The sequence below is a fragment of the Phymastichus coffea genome, unplaced genomic scaffold, assembly GCF_024137745.1.
Source record: "Phymastichus coffea isolate CEN01 unplaced genomic scaffold, Cenicafe_Pcof_1.1 PCOF00037, whole genome shotgun sequence".
NCBI classification, from domain to species: Eukaryota; Metazoa; Arthropoda; class Insecta; order Hymenoptera; family Eulophidae; genus Phymastichus; species Phymastichus coffea.
The window spans coordinates 2179450-2199236 of record NW_026706848.1 but is presented as its reverse complement, the minus strand read 5'-3'; the positions used below and the strand labels follow the sequence as shown (position 1 = coordinate 2199236).

At 39.8% G+C, this 19787-nt stretch overlaps 1 protein-coding gene across 8 annotated transcripts in view; it reads left to right on the top strand.

Moving 5' to 3' along the window:
• The window catches only part of LOC131663660 (alpha-(1,6)-fucosyltransferase), a 553369-nt gene that overhangs the window by 195081 nt on the left and 338501 nt on the right, over positions 1–19787 (top strand). The gene's annotated exons all lie outside the window — the stretch shown is intronic.

The following is a 19787-nucleotide window of genomic DNA, read 5'->3' as shown; positions in this document are numbered from 1 at the left end:
ACTAGACCGTCCCAAAAAAGATGGTTGACAAACCCTTGCAGAATATGTAGCTCAGGTATAATGCATCTTTCCAGTATACATAAATCATTTTCCTCTACAAACAGTGGCTCATTTACTGTACTGTGGCAATCTTTTGAGAATTTAGTTTTACAACCTAAAGTAGTAACATATTTCTTTCTATCTCTTTTCAAATCTCCATATGTTTTCAGAGCATAACGTTTGTCTCTATCAGTATTATTAATTCTTTCTTTATTGGCTCTCATATCTGATAAACTAATAAAACAATAAGGACACGGAAATGTCGCTGTCGCTGTTTGTTGGCCATTGACCATCAATAATACTTTGAAATGTGATGTGAATTTGAACGAAATATCATTTATTTTTATCAAATCAAAAAGAATTTTAATATTTGCATGTGATTCTTTTATCTCTGGCCCAATACAAACTATTATCAACTTTTTAACACTAGTCCAGTTATTGATGGGATTTATTTCATTATAAACTACTTTTCTTCTTTTTTCTAATGGAGGATCTGTAGATACACCAGATATCACGGACATGTAAATTTTAAAAAAGCCTTGCCCACCATCAGCCATAATTTTAACACAGTAATCGCCGATAATATTGTGCTTTTCTACTACATGCTTTAATAATTCTTCAGCATTTGCAAAAACTATAGGCAATTTAGTTTTATCATTATTTTTTCCAGTTTCAAACTCTAAAACCTCACTTTTATATAAATCTTTCAACAACTTCGATCGTTCACTTACATGCATTGCATAATTTGCCGGTATAGCTTTTCTCCCTACAGATTTACGAATCAAGCCAGTCATTTTTTTCATGTGATTGTTGGATACATCTGTGGTAGTTTGAAATTCATCTAAGCTTGCAGCAGTAAATACGTTTCTAGGCTGATATTTTTTAAGGTTGAGGCATATTTCGATGGGCTTTCCTAAAGTATGAAGCTCTACTGTCTTATGTGCACTTGTATTTCCTTTTTTGTCAATTTTGTTTTTTATTATGTTAGAAGCAATTTGCTCTTGATTTTTATCTGATAGCTTGTCTACTAAATTTGAGATTTTTACATGCAGCTGATGATGAAGTAGTACAAATTTTTACCTTTGCCTATCTTTTTCAAACACACTTTACATAATTGAATTACTTTTTGAGATTTAGATGTAGAATTCTAACATTTTTTAAGCTGTGTTACTTTTGACTTACATGAGCCATACAAACCATTTGATTCGTTTATCTTGTTTCGTTTATCTCGTTTATCCAGTATTTCTTTCTTTCTTGATTTTGCATAATCAGTACACTTAGCAGTTACGCAGATGTAACAATTACAGTTACCATTCACAGAAGATATTTGAGCTCGAGTATGTTTCGCCAAGACTATATCTTTATAGTTTGGTATTTGTGAAATTTGTCTTTGAAAATTTCCTTTTTTTCGCTCTTGAAGGGCAAGACGACATGAGACACAAATACTCAGGGGAAATCTTGCATCACTTATATCATAATTTTTATCACAATACTCTCTTACTAATTTTTCAACATTGTCATTAATTAAAAAACTATTCACAGTTTTATTTCGAAAAACAATTTTTGCCCACAAGAGCCACACACCTTTTTTCTATTATCTTCATGATTGCATTTATTCACAGGCATAATTTCAATAAAAAAAGTAAATAAGTCACCGACGAAAATGCTTTTTAAACCGTCTTAACTACACAGTGAAACATCGAGCAATGTAAACATAAACACAGCCAATCCCAGAGATAGACAACTAGGAGTATTTGTTTTATATACGATGATTGAATATGTTGGTATTTAATGTATAACCAATATATTAACAAATATGGTACCTTAAAAATTGTCTAAATTTCCTGCGAACGTTTTTTTAACAATATTCATCAAATATTACCATGTAATAAAAATGTTTACTATTTGCATCAAAATTAAAGAGTGTACTTCATTTTCCTATGTCAAATGTACAATTTTTGATCAAAAATAAGAAAAAATGATATTTTTGAATATTTCTTTGAAAGGGGAGCAGATGCGATTTCGGGACATTTATTTTTGGATTCTACGGGTCAATTGCCATAGAATACCATACTTAAAATTTTTCGTCATTTCAGGTAAACCTAAAGTCTTTAAACGATCACCGTGTATAAGAGCCCTGGGTGTGGTCCATTGTCCTTTTAACTTCTATAACGAGGTTTCTAGTTCTTATTTTGAGTTTATCGTTGGCATAATTGTTTCGCTGGACGAACAATTGCTGAATTTCCACAGGTAATTCCTCCCATTCGTCCTCGTACTGCTCCTCCGGGTCATTTTGTTGATCATGTTCATAATTTACTGTAACGTCACTTTCTTATGTCATCCAGAATTGTACATTAGAACAAAAACGTTATTGAAAGAGTGATCAGACTCTGTTATTTAGCTATTTGACCTTACGCTTTTCTCTTATTTCTTCTAATAGTGAAATGTGCTTAATGGAACTATGTGGCCTTCCAAATAGGCTTTCTATTTCGTTTATTACCATATGCTTAGCAAAGTGCCAAAGAAACTTATGCGTCTACTGAGCTAAGCTCAATAGCATCGCTATCAATTTTTACAGACGTGTATAGTAAAAGTTGTAATTGGAGAGCGTGAAACACATGATTTGTCTACTTTTGCTTAAAAGATTTATTCCTCTCTTAAGTTTACTCGGTGAAGCCTCGGGCTCAGACTTCCCCGAGACAGATACGACGAGCGTATTTATAGATGCGAGTCGGTCCTATTTCCTTTAGATTATCCCCTCTATCTCGCCAGTACGCATAACATTGATTAGCTTATATTAGCTGCTTAGGTGAAATAGGATTTTTAACCTAGAGAAAATCTTATTTCGTACAAATTTTTATTTCAGTAAAATTGTCAATATAAATTATCATAGAAGTTATGAATTATTCATATCTAAGTGTAGGTCTAAAATAGTTTTGTTCCATTGAGCACATTTTACTTTGTTTATTTATTATTGTAAGAAATTCAATCTATCTTTTAGTTCGTCAAACAGAAATGAATTTTCTTTGCTATAGTTATGTTGATAAGTTACGTTAAATTATTAGTTATTATACTTTTACGTTAAAATATCATCGTTTAATAAAATTCAGATGTTCAAATTATATCCGTTTTGGGAGTAAGATAATTATAAGTCCCTTTAAAGGCTTACGATAATATTTCCATTCATTTAAAAGGTCTTTGTTTTGAAAACTGTGTCGCCAGTTTAAAGGTCTTGTTACCTATGACGTCACGCTCCTTATTTGGATATGAGTTGACGATCTGTTTATGTTATGTAAAGTCAAAGGTGCTCTGAGCCTTAATACTTTTTTACATTAAACGATGAGCATGCTGTTTTAATACCGATGCGTTAAACGAGCAATCATACTAGACCATTACATTACATTTCATCTACGCAGGAGGGTCGTCCATCTACCAGTATTCGTCTCAGCGTGCCTTGCCCTTGATTTATTCCTGTTCTCTATGCAAAGCGCCTCTAAGTACACCTCCTCAAGGGTTTCCGGTCGCTTAATGTCTACTAAATCACCGATTTCCTTTAGCAAAACCACCAATAAAAGTTTTGGGTTATTGGGTTCTGTATAGGGGTCATCATCGCTTCGGTGTAGTTTCTGCCAAGCTCTTTCTGCAGAGCATTCTGCGCACGATTTAGCAGGATGTTTATCCTGTCATGGAAATCTTCGATCGAGTCTTCTTGCTTCATGTATAAGCTATGAATTTTAAAATCATAGTACTCAAAGTCCTTGCATGGTGCAAATCGCTCCATTAGAATCTTAATCAGGTCGTCAACAGCCTTGATTGATGTCCATCCGATATCAGTGCCTTTCCATTACGGATATTCTGAATAAAGTCCTTCAAAGGCACATTTTTTTCATCAAATTCTGTAATTCCTTGTACTATATTTTGAAGGGTAAACTTGACCGACATGCTAGTCAGCAGCTGTAGAGTGGCCGCTTCGGTCCCTATCTTACTAATCATTTAGAGTACACTCGTTTCTTTCACTCAGAGAAAACGGAGAGAAAAAAAAAGAAAGCAGGTAAAAAGAAAATAATAATAATAGGTTCTACGACGTCTCGCTAATTTCTAATCCTGGTCAGTTTATTATGCCTAAAGAAAAAAAAATGAAAACAAAGGTATGCGCAACAATAAAGAAGTTTATAGTCAGCAAACATTCGCTTTGAATTATGATAGCTTTTTATATACTTTTTTTATTTATTTTTATTTATTTAAAAACAAATATTGTTTTGTAACCTTTACACTAAATAAACCATAATATTAATAAAACTCAGAACAACAAATTAACCCGAATTAAAAATAGAAAATTAGAAGTTTAATTTTCTTAAAATTCAAACGAACAAGAAAAGCGGCAAAAAATATTCCTACTTCCACACCAAAGAATGTCTCCAAGCGCGCACTTCAAATTTCAAATGCGGGCGACGTACGTGAAATAAAATTCAATTCTCATCGAATTTTATTTAATTTTGAGTTATCAAGAGTCACATTACCTACTCCACTCGGTCAAGTAGGCAGAAACATGTGGAAACGGAAGGAAATAAGAGCCGATGTGATGAGAGAGGTGTTCGATAACGTTTATGAAATCGTCGCCGAAAAATGAAACTCCACCGCGCTTCTATGCGCTCGGTCGTGTGAACGAGAAAAACAATTTCTCTTCGCCAGAATTATATACTACTTACGAATAAGCGCCTCTTTCTGCCGTATAGCACAAAAGCAAGAAGGAGTAATCTCAATATTCCGACGTAAATTGCGTAATTAGAATTAAGTACGAACTATGAGCTAAAATTATAAGGAATAAATATTGTAAATGTCTTTAAAATAGAAAAAATAATAATATAAATATAAGAATAATAATAATAATAATAGAATAATGAGTGTTTCCTTTCAGAAATTTCAAACACATATGTATATTTAATTTAAAGAAAAGATCGTTTGTCGTTGTTTTTTTTCATTTATTTTGTATAAATAAGTACCCACAACTTTCATCGCGGTAAAAAAAAGAATAGGGGAAAAAGCCTGGAAAAACCACGCTCTGCTACGAGTTGATAGACGCATATTTGCTTCACGCGAATTCGCCCTGTAGAACGTAGGCCTTTTTAGCAGCCTTGCGGCCTCGGACTCGGGCGGTCTCCAAACTTCACGGGCACCCTGGCCCGTTCACGCTTTTATTGTATGACAGTTATAAAAGGACCGCGCGAGATTGGGATCTAGATTTACAGATTTTATTGTTCCCTATCGGGTTAATGACGAATACCAAAATCGAATAGTCGCAAGAGAGGATTCGAGTATAGACTTAATAAATAGAGAATCATGTATTGAAATATCTAAGTTTCTTCTTTTATTAGACAGCAGCGATAAACAAGAAAAATCATAATTTTATAAATTTAATGATATAAAAGTAGGTGGTCCGAATTAGTTAATCAATCATTTCGTACACACAAACACGTGGATAACACTCAACTTATAGCTATACGCTATAACAATTAAACTCAACGAGAGAGGAAGATAGATCTGAATTTCGCGAGAGAGTGCAACATCATTAAAGCTGCAGCAAGCAGCAACAGTATAGCAGCAGTAAATTGCAGTGGATTGGAGAGCGAGGTAGCGTAACTGATCAATTGAAGGAGCATCGGCAGTTGATTTTTTGTCATCAACAATTACGGCTGATCACCGTAATTGCACCTCCCCTTATTATTGCGTGACAAAATACGTTCGAAAGTATTTTGTCAACCGCGATATTGAATCTTTTCTGTATTCACGCCGAGCGTTAGTTTCGCGGTAATTTTCGAGTTCTCTCTCTCTCTCTCTCTTTGTAACGGAGGCAGCGCCTTATTCGGCACTGACGTCACCAATTTATTAAGGGAAAAGTAAGAGAGGCACTTTCGCTCTTTAACAATCGGGGAACGAGAGGATAGGTCGAACGAATAAATAATTTTCCTTACTTGGAACATACAACTTAAATCTATTCAGACAAACAAATAAAAAATCGGTTTCAATAAAGTTTACATCACGCGCACATATACAGAACAACTTAAACTAACGCGGGAGGACGAATGGCCCGGCAACTAAATCGCTTTGGTCATTTACCTCCTTACAAAGGAAAGAATTCGTCGAAACCTCTCTACCGCATTACGATGAGCGTAGCCGGCAAGTGATCGCCTGGCTACCTATCGTTCCTACGCGGCCGCGCATCACCATGAGAGAGAGAAATACCGGGAGAGAGAGATAACCTGACCTTTGTCCTTGGCGATGAGCCGGCAACGGGGAGTTGACCTGGCCGCTGGCTGGGCGTCTTCCTCGGCGTAGCCCGTGGTGAACCCCCTGGAAGTCATGCCGTACATGGCGGCGAGGGCGACAATGAATGCCCTGCTGCAGGTGTTGCCGCCACACGTTGCCTCGGCTCGCCCTGGTCTGGTCACTCCTGCACGTGTACTTCTTCTCTCATTGCGCTGCTACTTCCAACTTCTCTCCTTAACTTTCTTCCGGGAACTGCTTCACGCGACTTGACGCATGGTCAGTCGCCGGGCTCTCCCACCAAGCCCACTCATTAGGCGGCGTGCGACAAAAGCGCTAATTGGTCACGCGTCACACGCCGGCCCAAACCTGCATAGTGCGTGCATAGACGCGCACTCTAGCATGCTCGCTAACTTTCTCTCTCTCTCTCTCTCTCTCTCTCTTTCTCTCTCTCTCTATGTCTCTCTCTCTACCTCATAGTCGCTGCGCTCTTGCTTCTTCGGGCGCTCTCAACCTTGCTCGGCAATCTTCGGCGGCTGGAAAAAGATAAAGGCCAGTGGTTAGGCGCAATAAATATATGCGCCGAACGCTGACCACGTCGCCATGAGCGATAAGAGGGAGAGAGAGAAGGAGGGCAGACGAGGAGCAAGCGTACTGCTTGCTCTCGTCACATCTTTCATCGAATATTAATAATTCATTGGAAATCCTATTCGCGTGCGTTTGTCTTTCAGTCCATAGAAGACTGTAGTGTTTATTGATTAAACTTAGTTAAATTTATTCGCCGATTACGTCATTTCATTTCCTATTAGCTTAAGCGATTTATAAAGGTTTAGGTTTTAATCCGATTTTATCTAGGGATTTTATTAAGCGGATTAGGCATAAAGTCAGTCACACCTAAGATAGATCGAGTGTTACAAGTCAAGTGACTTAAGGTGAGTTCAACTCAGTTGGATAGAAGACATTAAAACGAAATCATCTGACGTAAAGGCGAATACACGTATAACTATACGTGCTTAACGGAGCGGCGGTTAGCTCTGCATCGTGGGAGTTTGTGCTTTAATAAATTTCTCATTTTGTAGAATAATCACCCCGTTACAATGCACAAACTTTTTTAGTAATCTCTTGATAGTTTGTGATCCCTGCTGAAAATAAACAATTCAAATTCATTCAAAATCCATGACGATTTTATTGTTTATTATTATCTTTTATTTATACTATTATTGTTACACTATTAACTCTAAAGACAAATACAATAGAAAGCCAACACATTTTAATTAATTAACTGGCTCAACTGGTATTAAGACCCCTTTCGTGCGAATAGAATTGTGCATCGAAGGTAATCGACGCACGAGAGAGAGAGAGACGATTGCGCGAGCGCTTAGGAAGGTTTGAGCAGGTGGTAGCGCGAGATCGTGAGCGGTACGCCCTCTGCAGAGAAAAAACGGAATCATTTCGACTTTTTTCTTATAAATTGTTAAGTTTATTCTAAAAAGGGCCGAAAGCGGTAATTTTTAGTAAGTCGAAATGATTTCAGATCGTTCGGAGTAATCAGGTGTTAACCCATTTGAGCCATAGTTTGGTGGATAAAGGGGGGGGGGGGATAGGAAGCACCTGAACAACGATAAAAGCAGAAAGCGCGACCCAAGCGTGCAGTCCAGAAATATTAGCCAGGTGGAGCAAGCAAACAGCAGGCTCCCACCTTAGGTAGGATATTTAATAATATTATTAGATAGTTTGCGGAGACTGCACGCGCTCTTAGTCTCGCGAGTTTGTGCCTTATAAAAAGGAGGTATTAAGAGTAGTTGCACTAACAATAAGTAGTGCATACCCCGCTCATACCTTGGGTGATAGGAAGCGGTAATGGTCGATTGGATCGATAATTTTAAACCTCGACCGCATCCTACGCCCATGCGGAGGCAAGATGGCTCTGTTGTCAGCCCAAATCGATAATTGGGCATTAGAGCTGACCTTCGCACAGGGCGAACGCTACTTGGCGGATCTAGAGCTACGCAAGGATGGAAGTGTCATCCAGCAGGCGGCTAGACTTGGGAGATGGTTGCTAGAGGTGGCGGGGCGGAGGAGGCGCACCCGACAAGCGTGGTTCGACACAGTCTGTGACGAGTTGGAAAACCTCAGCGCAGATGAGAACAGCGACCATCCCCTCAAACTCATCAACAGGGAGGGAATATCCTTGACAGATATGTCAAGGACATTCGCCAGCCCAGATGTGGACTCGGAAGGTGAAGCCAGCCACCAAGAAGAGGATGAGATTATCCAGAAGACCTTCCGCACCCAGGAGCAGGAGAAGGGGGAGAGGAGACGAAGCAATCCGGATCTTAGGTCGCAGGAACCCTGCACCCGGAAGGAACCTCAGGAAAAATTATCCTTAAGCGAAGCCTTCCGGGAGATAGAGTACCTGAAGGAGGGAGTCGACCGCAACCGCAAGCTGGTAGGTCGAATCCTAGAAACCCTTCAAACTCTACAGGAATACAGGTGTGTGCGGAGCGCGAGGCGCAGGACAAGCGCTAAAGAATACGAGAGCTGGAAGACGGAATGCATGAAATGGCCAATGCAAGCCGTTCTTCACAGCGCGACTCGGTTCAACCGCTCCAGACGTAATGTGGACTTTCAGGACACATTCACCTGTCACTATGATTCTGGGATCCCGGGAAGCATACTGGCTCCTCCAACACCAGTACCCAGGAGAAAGGACGTTACCCCACCTTCAAAGGCCCTCCAAAGAATAGGAGGTGAAGAGGATCCGGAGGAGTACGGGAGATCCGAACCTGTTCGACAGAGGAGTCGAAGCAGATCGTCTGGCACCGGTTCTCTATTATCCTCAGGGATCTCCACAACCAGAGATGTTAGGAAAATCGTCCGCGGATGGAAATTGAGGTTTGCGGGCAGTAGGGCACAGAGCGTGGATACGTTTCTGTCGAGGTTGGAAGATTTGCGCGTGGGCGCAGGGCTAACTGATGACGAAGTACTTTGTTCCGTATCAAAGATCCTCGAAGGCAACGCGAGGACCTGATACGATAACAATAAGTACCAGTGGCTTAGTTATGCCGAATTCGTCGCTAACGTCCGAGAATGGTTCGGCACAAATACACAACAGGAACAAAGGCTGTTGCAGGAAGCTCAGAACCGATTCTAGTGTGAAGACGAATTAGTGCGAGACTAGTGTCCAACCTGGTGGCTCTTGTCAATAGACTAGAACCATCAATGCCCTTGAAGAGGTTATTAGACCTACTTCATACAAACCTCCTTCCAAATATCCATATTCAGCTGCGTTGGAGCGAGTTGACGTCGATACGCGAATTTAACAGGAGGGCGACCGAAGTACAAAACACCTTGTCTTACGGTCGTCGTCCACGTGTATTCGCAGAACCCAACTCGACGATATTCCCTCAGCACGCCTACCAGTCGAGCAAAAGAACGGCTGGTATTAAATCCCAAACCGCTACAATGGCCAGCGAAGGGAAGGCGCGTGCGAAGAAGGAGGGAGATCCGCAGTGCGGACGGGCGTGGAGAACCCTGCCAGGAGGCCTACCGAACAAGCGACGGAATCGGCTACGTAAGCTTCCACTTCTGATAAGAAGATAGAGGAGCGTCTGGGGGCATTAAGCGGATTTTACACAAATTGGCTAAAGAAAGGCAAGATAGTCCTCCAGAACAGTGTAAGAGCCGATGGCGTGTGGGGAAGGAAAATTTCTTCTTCTCTCAGGTCTCCTGGCGAGCGGCGAGAAGGACAGAGGCGGAAGATCGACTTCACCAAGCCTCTCCAGTGTTCCGCTTGTGGTGAACTGTGATTTAGTCATAAATTCTGCCCAGACTGCAACAAGGGAAACGGCAAGGAGAGCGAAGAGAAGAGGTCATCTTCGCACCTCCCGTAGGTTCGACCTCTCGCTGCGGGTCGTCGATGGGAAACAGCAAGTTGTCGGCTACCCAGGGATCCAAACAGGTCCTGGTAGGGCATCAAAGGAGCCCAGGACCTAGCGGTATGTTGGAGCAGAAGGCGATCGAGCCCGATGTCAGCCCTTGGCAGAATAGGGAAGTGGTCATCCTGGAAGGACCAGGTGGCTACATACAAGTTGTGGAGGAGGGGAAAGGCTCGTCGGATGTAAGAATCGAGCAACCCGAAGACCTGAAAGGTTCGGCCCTCTCCACACAAAAATCTCCCCTACCGAAGGAATCCACGAGTGGAAACAAACCTATCGTCGTGGCAGCAGCGGAAGGAAAAAAGACGCTGAAAAGCACGACGAATGGAGGAAAAGATGCGACTCGTGGATATGACCCAGAGGATGAGCCAGGTGGTGGTTGCGGGTAGGAATAGGTGACTTTAAAATTAGAGCACTCTAGGATACCGGCGTCTCATCCACGGTCATGGGTCAATTAGGGCTAAGATTGGCATCGGAGATGGGACTCAGATTAAATGTGACCAGGGCGGGCGATGCAAGGCTCGATGATGGGCGCCCACGCCCAATAATTGGTCACATGATGTTCCCCTTGAAGGTAAGGGGAATCACAAAGGAAATTAGAGTCGCCATTACGCCACTGCTCACGGATGACTGCTACGTAGGCGCGAACTATATAAGAGAGTTCCGCGCAGTTTTGGATCCTGATGAGGATGAATTATGGCTTAAGGACGCCCAGGTGAAAGTACCAATGGAAGTGGCTGGAATTGATAGTACGGCATTTCTCGCACTGGTAGGACTGTGGGAGGCCACGGAAACTAAGCTTGAAAAGATTGAAGACCTCGTCAGTAAATTAATTCCAGACGGAGAAGAGATTTTAGGCTGTGCTGTGGGGGTTGAGCACGAAATAGATGTTGGAAGTACTCAACCTATCAAACAGAATTACAACCTAGTTTCTTGTGGGGAGAGGGGATGGAGAGGATAGGGTGGGAGAGGAAATGCACGCGCTGGTCAAGGATAAGCTGGAAAAAGATGTAATTGAACCAGCGACCAACGGATGGTCAAGTCCAGTGGTAATGGTAAAGAAGGCTGATGGAAAATATATGTTTTGCGTGAATTATAAAAAGGTAAATGCAATTACCAAACCTGATGCATATCCTTTACCATATATGAACGACATCCTAAGACAGCTAAGGGATGCAAAGTTCATATCCACGCTGGACTTGAGCAGTGCGTACCATCAGATTCCCCTAAAGGAGGAGTCGCGTCCAATATCATCGTTTACATTATCTGGATTAGAGCACTTTCAATTCAAGAGAATACCCTTCGGACTGTCATACGCAGGAGCGACTTTTCAGAGGTTGATGGACAAGGTGATAGGCACGGATATGAATCCATTCGCTTTTGCTTACGTCGACGACGTAATTGTGGCTTCGTCGTCCTTTGAAGAGCATATGCGGCACCTAAAAATGGTATTAAAGAGAATTCTAGGTGCGGGCCTAACCATCAACAAAGCCAAAAGCCACTTCTGCAAGACGGAAGTTTGGTACTTGGGAGTTCTTGTGAACCAGGACGGAGTAAGACCAGTTCCCGAGAAGATACGAGCGATATTAGAATATCCAACACCCCGGACTGTCAAACAGGTGAAGCGATTCATAGGAATGACTTCGTGGTATAGACGTTTTATACCCGACTTTGCCATGGTAGCTGAGCTTATAAACCGCCTGACAAAGAAGAATGTACATTTCTCTTGGGAGGAGAAGCAAGAGCGAGCTTTCACGAGGTTGCAGTAGGCGATGACTTCCGCCCCAATACTGCAATCGCCCGATCCTAGCGGTCAGTTTATACTATAAACTGATGCCAGTGACAGTGGAATCGGAGCAGTCCTCACGTAGGATGTCGATGTATAGGAGCGTGTGATAGAATACGCCAGCCGATCACTCAACAGCGCTGAGAAGAATTATACGGTCTTCGAGAAAGAGTGCTTGGCAGTGGTATAGGCTATTGGAAAGTTCGGCCGTACATTGAAGGGCATCACTTCAGGGTCAACACTGATCATCGTTGCCTGAAATGGCTCCACAATATGAGGAATCCCACGGGAAGACTAGCGCGATGGGCGCTAGCATTACAAGGCAATGTCTTCGGTATCGAATATCGAAGGGGGGATCTCAATGTGGTACCAGACGCATTGTCTAGGGCCTATGAGGAGGAGGGGATTGAAGTGAGTGCCATAAATAGTCGGTCGGAGACCACTGATGCCTGGTAATTGCAACAATACCAGGAAGTATGCCAAGACCCACACTCTCACCTCACTTGGAAGGTAGTGGGGGAAAGGCTGTATCACTATCAGCCTGATGAGGATGGAGAAGGGTTTATCGACAACGATGAAGCGTGGAAGTTTGCGGTGCCTAGGGTGAAAAGGCACCAGGTGCTTCAGGAGGTCCATGATGCTCCTACGGCAGGACATCAAGAACGAGAGCGTACGTTCTCCAGGGCTAGGCGCTTGTACTACTGGCCTAAGATGTACGATCAGGTCAGGGAGTACGTACAGAGTTTCCCCGTATGTCAGCAGTACAAAGTGGAATAAAGGGCACCTTACGGACTGATGGGTCGTAGACAAGTGTCACGACCCCGCAGGTAGTGGCCGGTGATATCACTGGTCCATTCCTAAAAAGCTCTAGAGGTATTGAGTATGTCCTTGTTTTTATAGACCTTTTTACTCGCTGGGTGGAGTGTGTTGCAATAGTCAAAGCTATTAGGAAAAAACGATCGCAAAGTAGTTACACGAGTGGACTATCACTAGGTTTGGCGTGCCAAAGGTATTCTTGTGGGATAATGGAACCGAATTCAAAAATCAGGAAGTCGATTCATACCTCCAGATGAACGGCATACGGCGCGCCTTGACTTCCGTGTATCAACGCCAAGCGAATCCCACTGAGCAAGTAAACAGGATTCTCAAAACCATGATCACGTCTTACATGAGCCGTGATCATAAGAGCTGGGACGAACACCTGTCAGAGTTCAACTTCGCGTTGAACTCGGCAACTCATAGCGCCACTCGATATAGTCCTGCGATGCTCATGTTTGGGCGTCAGCCGGTACCTCCTTTGACGTTCAGAAGACCCCAAGATTAGCAGGTCCTTCAGTGTTCGGAGGGTCCAGCTGTGGTAGACTGGGGTGAACATATGCAGAAGCTCCCTAACTTATGCGAGAGGGTTAACTACAAGTCAAAGGAGGAAGGCGTCAGGCGGCTTATTATGACCGGAAGAGACGGCAATTCGAGTGTAAGGTCGCAGATTGGATTTGGAAGAGAAACAGGATTCTCTCTTCGGCTGCCCAAGGAATTTCAGCCAAATTGGCGCCGAAATATGCCGGTTAGTATGTGATTGAAGAGGTTTGTGGTTCCAACACGTACAACTAGGCAATCAGCTGGAGATCCTGCCCGAGCTCTTCCATGCCAAAGACCTTAAGCCGTACTACGGTTCGGGTATTGAAGAGGAAAGCGAGGAAGTCATCGATCCTCGCTACCCGCAAAGGAAACAGCCGTCGAAGGCGAACGAATCCGTGAACACTTGCGACGATCTAAGGGGAGATTTATCGAGCGAGTGGATCGAATTAGTGCCCCCACGGCCGTAGATAATGATCCTACCGAGACGTCGGATTTGTCGATATTTGTTCCAACCAAGAGAGATCGAGATCGACCTCGAAAGGTCCCAGTGACGGTCACCGGTCAAACAAGAGGCAACAACTCTCCCTTAAAGGAATTTAGAAAGAGAGGTAGGCCTCGAAAGACCGTGCCCGTCGTGCAAAGGACGGTTGGGCCGATAAACCCGAACGGTAACCGACGAGGGCCAGGACGTTCCGGCAAGGAATAGCGAGGGAACGCATAACTCGGTGGGATCTGCAGCTGGGCCCTGATACGACGTAGTTAATAGAAGATCTGCGGAGCTTCGCGAGGGTCCAGTTAGTTGCGGCACAGTGAGCGATAATAGTGAACGCTCACAGGCCCTACGAGTCTCGTTCGACCGCGCGTCGGCGCTGCTATCAACGTTATCGACTTATTGGCGTCGTAAGGCCTGTCAACGTCCACTATTATCGCTCACTGTGTCGCATCTAATGATCGCTCAATGAATTTTAAAACGGATTCTTAAAGATAAAATGTCATGGAATTCAATAAAAAAAGAATTTTTAAAATAAAAATAATACTTTTTGAGATATTTATTTTAAAAAAATGTTAATAACTTTTGGAAAAATTTATATTAAAGTATTGTTTGTGTAATATCTTTAAACTACATCCTTTTATGCGTAATATAAAAAAAATTCGCTTCGATAACTTATATGGTATCGGAGATATAAATTTTTGAAAATTTTTCTTCAAAAATTTTCAATTGTTTATAACTTTTGATATAATTATTATAATAATCTAATAATCCATACTTGAATACAGTACCATATAAGCAATATGTTGACCAAGTTTCAAGAAAATCCGAAACCTACCCCTGAAAAGCTGATCGTCACAGTCTGGAATGTGCCAGATGTACAATCTGCCACTTATCTGTAAGTAGAAAAAAGCATCAAGATAACTAAGGGGCAATATACATAGATTTACTTTAGTCTCTCAGGATGCGATTTATCATTGACACTACCCATTCATTAACCACCCGATGCACAACGCATTGTTCCTCTACTATACACAGCTATAGCCTATTAAATAAGAGAGAGAGAGAGAGAGAGAGAGAGAGAGAGAGAGAGAGAGATGCAGCATCGACGCTATACGGAAAGGGCACACTGCTAGAACGCATATTCCCTCTACTATACATAGCTACAGCCTATTGAAGAAGAGAGAGAGAGAGAAACACTCACACTATTAGGAACGTGCCTAGCAAGTTAGAGACGCTACTTCCTCTTTGAGGACCCACATCTAGCCAGCATATAGATTATCAAACGCCTTACTAATTTCTACAACATCCTATCTTAATAACCTCTATACGTGGAATCTATCTTGGCATTCGATATAATAAAATTTATTTTTATTATTAACTATTAGGGGGGGGGGGAGCTTTGAGGAGTCGCCACTAGGTCAGGGAAGGACTCTGGGGGGTCGTCGAGAGGCATCACCCACTCTCTGACCTCCCACAATGTTTGCGCAGCGCGCGCACGTGCATGTGCAAACCCCTACGTATGTTTCAAGCCACCTAGACTCCCTACGAAGTGGCTTGAAATATACATGGCTTATCTACTTCTTTCCATTCGCACCTCAGCAGATCCTACCAGCTAATTATCTTTTCTTTCTTCTTAAATGTTATTCGATCAATCGTCATCCTATGTATCCTCATACATCTACGAATGTTAATAAATGTATAGAAATATTGTCTGGATAGTAGCAAAAGCAAGCTTATTTATTGTATCATTGAGAGCTAATGAATAGTCAATTAGTTCCTCTTTAGTTTGTACACTCTATCGTTTTCGTAATGATCTTTAAATTTTGCGACTAAAACGAAATCGAATGTTACAAAATTGAGAGATTTTTTTGCATACAAAGTCGCATTAATTCGACTTTACGATTACAGTCAAATTTTTTTGTTTACATTAATCCGTTTCTTATACGAAAAATTACTGCATTCCGATTTAACAACATCGCATATTATGCGTTTTTTTTTTCATTTGATACGTCATTATCTATCGAAAAACACCAATGCTGCCATTTCTTGTGTTGAATAGCATAAATATTTTAGGAGTTTTTTAAGTGCAACTTGTGATATACTTTCATCACTACTGTTATAGTTATATAATTTCTTCTTTAACTTCAATGCCAATATATCTGCATTTTTATTCATCTTCTTTGTTGTTTATCAAGAAATGTTTACGAAAAAGAATATTTTTAAGCAATATATAGCTTTCACTAATTATCTAGCATGATGTGTAGGACCAGGTGGATCAAATTTAATGTTTTTAAACATATTTTCACCAAGGAAAATGATTACCAACTCATGAAATTCTTTATAATCTACTCTAGGTTAATCTCTTATCAATTGCTCTGATAGAAATTAAAAATGGTAGTTGTATTATTTGCAAATATTCACCAATAGTTTTTCGTTAGTTCTTATTTTAAAATTTTTGTGGTCAGATTTTTTTCAAAAATCTTCAAATTTTATATGCCACGTCAGGTCCACTGGTTTTACCAAATTTTATTTTCTAAGCACATTTTAATAATAACTCAATAATATGATGCCTGTAGATCAAATAAAGCAAGCCTTTTTCAAATAATTTTTCAAGTATCTTATATGTTTGTTATTTATAACCAATATTGTTTGAAGTTGTATCGCAACAGAGAGCTTCAACATTTTTGTGCTAATCTATCAGAATTTGTTAAACTGTGTGGGCTTGATTTTTCCTAGTATTTATTGCAATCTTTAGCACACCAAGATGTTTCACCTGTCCCATGCTTGTAATTATTATAGCAAATCTATTATTTTTTTCTGTCTTGATAATCCAGAAAGCAACTTACCATCTGAGTGAACAGTAAGAATAAGGTTTCTTAATGAGTTTAAATTCCCCTTGATGTATTTTTTTGTGAGCTACATGAATAGATATAATTTTTAGAATCAAATTGTGCTATCAACACCCAAAGCCTCTGCGATCGTTATGATGAAGTTGCGTAGTTTCTGTTTATTTTGTATTTATCTAATGCGACTACTAGTTTTGGTGTTATGACCATTTTAGTAGCTCTTTTTTTTTGGTGGTGGTATATGCTGAGAAAGTTGAAATTATGTTTTTCATCCAATCATTTTGTCTGATTCGTCAACAAGTAAACATAAAATATCGCTTAAATAATAACGTAATTTTCATATCCTGATGTTTTTCAAGGCGGCTCTTTTTTAGAATATGATAATAATTGTGAATTTGATTTGTAAATATATCTCTTGTCATTGTTTTATTACGTCTTGGGTGTTAGTTAAGCCTAACACTTAAGACCTACCAATATGAAATCTAGTGGGCAAGGCTCACTTATGTTTCACAATTATATTTTAGCTATGGTGTAGAAAAACGGATAAAAAGGAAGCAGAAATATAAATAAATGAGTGTTATAATACCTGGGATCTTATTCTTGAGATATCTCGTAAATCAGATCAAGGAATACAAAAATAGGCTAGTTTAAAGTTTTTCTGACGAAGTAATGTTTATTAAGGATTTAAGAAAATTTTTAGGTATGTTTACAGCTGTGGTTATCAAATATGTATATAAATACACAAAATTTACATATGCCATACTGTCTTTGACTCGAACTATTACGAACTACTCGCCACGGCGTTTGTGGGGTTCTTATAGCTCCCGAATTTCGTTGGTTTTTTGATATTTGTAGTTTTAAGTAGGCCTTGCTTGCTACATTGCAATTTGCAGAGTAAGATATCAGCTTGCCGCATATCTTTTTGTGGCGAGAATTCATGAGAATGCAATGATTTTTTTAGCGACGTATATAGAATTTGAGTTTCTTTAAGAGTATAAGCTTAGAAGCTTTATAATGAAAGTTAAGACGTCGTAAGACGTAACATCTCAGGGCCCAAGATATTGCAGTTAATATGTATTAATCGCAATCCCTGGTTGTGAAATAATGTGGATATGTAAAAGATCATTGTAGTTCCTAGCATTCAAGCTCTTAAATTTTACAATTCAGCGAGTGTCGAGTTTGTTTCCGTTGGATTTTGTTTCACTTTATAGACATATTTTCAGTATATAAGACGCATGTGAAGTCAGTTTTATGCAGTTTATTTTTATCCTCCGTGAGTATATAACAAAACCGATGTTTGGATTTGAGAGAAACTGATATTTGATTGTTAGCGTGAGTATTATGTATATATTTATGTATGTATTGTATGTGTATGAATTGAATCTATAGTTTGAGGATTGGCAGCACTCTCGTACTGTGAAAAGGACTAAAAGGAACGGCTTGCTCCTGCTAAGTTTAAAGTAGGGATGCGAAGATATCGGCGAATATGCGTAAGTACGCAGTTTAATTAGAATGTTAAAAGTTAGTTTAGAAAGTAAAAAGATGTAATAGTTTCATCAGACAATCTACTTTTTCGTAATTATTGTGAAACGTGAAGCATTTCTTGGATAGTACTTGACTTTGAAGGCTCATTTATTTATTCAAATTTTTCTTATGAACCTCCATAGAACATGTTTTCTCTGAGACTGCATCAACGATGGTCACAGAAATATTGAAACTTTCGCATTTCGACAATTCTAAAAATAATAAATTTAAAAAAATATGTTTGAGATATCAATTAAAATTACAACGTATTTGATAATAATAATTATTGTACAAAAAAGTTATTAAGCTTACATCAAATGTCATTTTATATTTTAATTTATAAATTTTGAAATATAATAACATAATTAGATAGCTGAGTTATAATCATCATAACTACAAAAAATGAATCACTGTCAATTAACGTTCTCTGTATTGTAAAATTCGTAACCTGTTTAGTTCCAAATAATGATTCCGTGTTTTTTTCTTCTTTTATTATGATAAGTATTTCAGCCAGTCTTTTACTTCTCTTTCTTATGGGGAAGTTGAGGTCTATTGAGATACGCGGTAAAAATTCGAAAATAGCCATTTTTGAAAAAACCAAAAATGGTCCCCAAAAATCTAAAAAAATTCAGACGTGTTCCTTGACCGATTCTAAGCATTTTTTGTTCTTATAAACTTTTCATGAAAGTCGATAGTTTTCGAGATAAAAATCGGTGAAGTTAGTGAATGAAATTTTTGTTTATTTACGCAAATTTATTAAAAAATATATATATTTGGGTTTTTGTAGGGCCGATATTTTTTAGATAAGGTATCATGAACACCTTTTTTATGAATTTTAAGCCCATAAAAAAATCGAAAGGCAAACAAATTTCGATCACAAAAATTTTTTTTTCCAAAAAATCAGTGCTTTTTTTTTTAATTTTCACATTGTACATGAAAAAACTCATTTTAGAAAAAATTAAGTGTCATAATCGGAAAGAACATACTCCAAAACATAGGAAACGGTGGTTCGCCAATTTTTTTGCAATTAAATTATTGGTGGTAGCTTGAAGTTGGACACGAAAAAGTGTTCGTCCCGTCCTTAATGGGTTAACGTGAAGTTCTTTTTTTTGGTATATACGAGGTGTGATCAAAAAGTAAGGTGAATTTTGAAATTTAGCGGGCTACGTCCGTTCGATCTTCGACTTTTTTATTTGGTTATGTCGGTACACTCGTCTAGAACATACGTTCCAAATTTCAGCTTTGTAGTATGTTTGGTTTCTTTGTGAGAGGCATCAAGGTTAGAAGTGTTTTGCGTGCTCCACGATTTGCTGCTGTCTAAAAACATGGATCAAACAGTTTGCATTAAATTTTGTGTGAAAAATGGAATCAAATGTTCCAAAACACTTGAAATGCTGAAAGTGGCATACGGTGAGTCTACTTTAAGCCAAAAAAATGTTTACAAGTGGTATAAACTCTTCCAAGAAGGCCGAGAAGACACCGACGATGAACCTCGTTCTGGACGCCCCAGCACATCAACAACTGATGAGAATGTTGAA